Source organism: Dioscorea cayenensis, chromosome 1 (assembly GCF_009730915.1).
Source record: "Dioscorea cayenensis subsp. rotundata cultivar TDr96_F1 chromosome 1, TDr96_F1_v2_PseudoChromosome.rev07_lg8_w22 25.fasta, whole genome shotgun sequence".
Classification (NCBI taxonomy): domain Eukaryota; kingdom Viridiplantae; phylum Streptophyta; class Magnoliopsida; order Dioscoreales; family Dioscoreaceae; genus Dioscorea; species Dioscorea cayenensis.
Window position 1 is genome coordinate 19,754,592 of NC_052471.1, and position 3,029 is coordinate 19,757,620.

General features: G+C 43.7%; 1 non-coding gene across 1 annotated transcript; it reads right to left on the bottom strand.

Moving 5' to 3' along the window:
• Positions 1 to 2,223: 2,223 nt before the first annotated feature.
• Positions 2,224 to 2,330, bottom strand: LOC120266935. Its single transcript, XR_005538330.1, has one exon. It is a non-coding gene; the product is annotated as a small nucleolar RNA R71 (small nucleolar RNA).
• Positions 2,331 to 3,029: the final 699 nt, after the last annotated feature.

Sequence of the window (3,029 nt, forward strand, 5' to 3'; positions counted from 1 at the left end):
TGTATATCATTGAAGAAGCAAGTGATTCACGACATAAACATGTGCCCATTTGCATTACCCTGATGAAAATATGGAATTGGGAAGTTATTCAGGTCGAAGATTGCAGCGAGAAAGCATCAGTAGCAAAACTACAGAGATGCACTCGTAGCAAAAGACTGCTCACACCGGCCGAGAAATCAGAGAAACAGAGAATCCACACGGGCGTGTGGAAATTATCCACGGCCGTGTGGAAATTCGGCATGGGCGCGTATACCGTCCAAGCCCGTGGAGTCGCCCGATTCCAGCCCTATTTAAAGCCGATTCAGCCCCGATTTTGGTATTCTTTTCTCCATCTTTTCCCCAACTTGCGAGAGGGCTTCGGTTAGGGTTTTGAGGGGTATTGGATAGGTTTTTGGAGAGGTTCTATGGCTCCAACATTGCGCATCATTTGGAAGAATGTTATTGGGAGAGCTTTCGTCGGCATCGATCCTGCGAGGTGTATCCTAGGCCGGACAAAGGATCCCTTGCGATGAGTAGAGGACTCTCCACAAGACCATTAACACGACCATCGAGGGGGTTTCTTTATGGATTCATTGCTTTTACATTCGATTTCTTTGATTGTACTTAGCTCCATGGAGAGCTAAACCCCTAGTGGGTACTTGGGTGATTGTGAACCCTAGGATGTATTCGTTTCTTTAACATCTTTATTATGCTTTCATTAAATTGATGTTTATTGTGAGTTCTAACCTTTAATGCTTGATTGTATGAACATTTCCCCTATAGTGACACTAGGGTCGAGAGTTCTTGTTGGTAACCTTGTGAGTGAGTGATACACCACGAGCGTTAGAAAAAGCTAGGTTGGAGAAGGTTGAGAGGGTGAGTCGAGAGGTACAGGAGCGTCCCTTTTCCCCTTCGATGTTATAGATTCTACCTCCGTTCCTCGAGTTCTTTGCGGCCATAATAGAGTGAATGGTCTAAGGGATGAATCTTCGCTGGGGCTTAGTTTCGCGTGCAACGGAGTGAAGCGTTGAGGAGATCTTAGTATCTAGGGCTTAATTGTGGTTAGGGACCTTACGCTTGGACCAAAGGGTTAGGTCTATAATTAGGAAGAGATTTATCAACTGGAATTCCTAGAGCTCATTGCAACTTTATTCGTGTGCGAGGTAGAGAGATTATTTAATCTCTCCTCCGGGACATGAATAGAGTTAGGCATAGTTGACCTTAGATTTATGACTATGTATGTAAGGATTTCCACGATTCACCATTGCATTGATTAGGAAGCATAATAGAGAGTTCTTGCACTTGAAGCGATTATCCTAGGTGAAGCATCATCCGAGTACCCCATCTTTATCGATTGCTTTACCTCCTCCGTACTTTTGCTCTCTTAATTGTTGCTTTTAATTGTTGAGAATTGAATCATTGTCACACTTATAATTGTTGATATTCCATATAGCTAAGAATCGAATTAAGTGTCTTTACTCCCTATTCCCTATGGATTCGATACCCGCTCACCCGAGATTATTACTTCGACAAACATGTGCACTTGCGGGATATAAGCAAGGGGATCTTGTCAAGTTTTTGGCGCCGTGGCCGGGGAGTAGGATTTTAGAGATACTTTGCACTTTGTTTTCTTAGCTATTTCACCACACATTCTAATTCATATCTTCTTATTCTATCATCGTTCTGATTGTCTTTTTCTTTCTTTTTGGTGCAGCTCCAGGTTATGACCCGAGGGAATCCATCAATATTGATTGAAGGAGACCCTTAGCTTGAACGTACACTTAGAGAAAAGGGAAAGAACCTGTGTAAGAACAGCATAATCCAGCTTATTTGGAAGTAGAAGGATCTGAAAACATGACAGAACAAAATGAGCAACAACGAACACTATCCGATTATGCCAGACCTTTAGTGTTGGGGACACAATCGAGTATTGTGCGTCTGCCAATTACAGCTCAGAACTTTGAGCTAAAGCCGGCATTCATCCATATGCTGCAGCAGTCCGTACAATTCAACGGTTTGGCCGATGAGGACCCAAACAGTCACATAGAGAGCTTCCTCGAGATGTGCGACATGCTGAAGATAAATGGTGTGACGGATGATGCCATCAAATTGAGAGCCTTCCCATTTTCCTTAAAGGGGAGAGCAAAGCAGTGGCTACAATCATTACCTAGAGCATCAATCACTACATGGGAGGAGATGGTAGAAGCTTTTCAAGCCCGTTATTTCCCTTCCGGAAAATCAGTAAAGCTTAGGAATGAGATCTCATCCTTTGTGTAGTTGGAATTGGAGTCTCTATTTGAGACATGGGAAAGGTTCAAGGAACTCCTGCGAAAGTGTCCGCAACACGGATTCCCGGAGAGGATGATTGTTCAAACCTTCTACAATGGTTTGAACCCGAGTACAAGGCAACTCTTGGATGCGGCGGTAGTAGGTACCTTAGGTACCATGACCCCCGATGAGGCTCGTAAATTGATTGAGGAAATGGGGTTAAATAGCTACCAGTGGAACGCTAGGGAGAAGAAAAAAGTGGCCTTTCTCCATAAAATTGATGCGGTAACTTCATTGGCGGCCCAAGTGGAGAGTTTGAGTAAGAAGCTAGATCTTATAGCTTCAAATATAGTTGCGGCCATGACCAATTGCACCGGTTGTGTTGGAGGACATGCTTCCTCCAATTGCCCAATCGTCATTGGTGATGTTTCTTCAGTTGAGAACGTTGACTTTGTAGGTAATGGCATGAGACCTCAAGGGAACTCATACAGCAATACCTACAATTTAGGTTGGAAGAATCATCCCAATTATTCATGGAGCAATCAAGGACCACAGAAGACCATGGGGCCATCAAGTTTCCAACAACAGCAACAAGCCCCTCAAGTTGAACACAGAATTTCAGGCTTGGAAACTCGAATGACGGATTTGGATAAGCACTTGGCTAGATTTGTTCAATCGGCAAATACAAGGTTTGAATCAGTCGAGGCTACACTTCACAATCACACCGCCTCCTTGCACAATGTTGAAAATCAAGTGGAGCAAATTGCGAAGTCTCTCTCCAA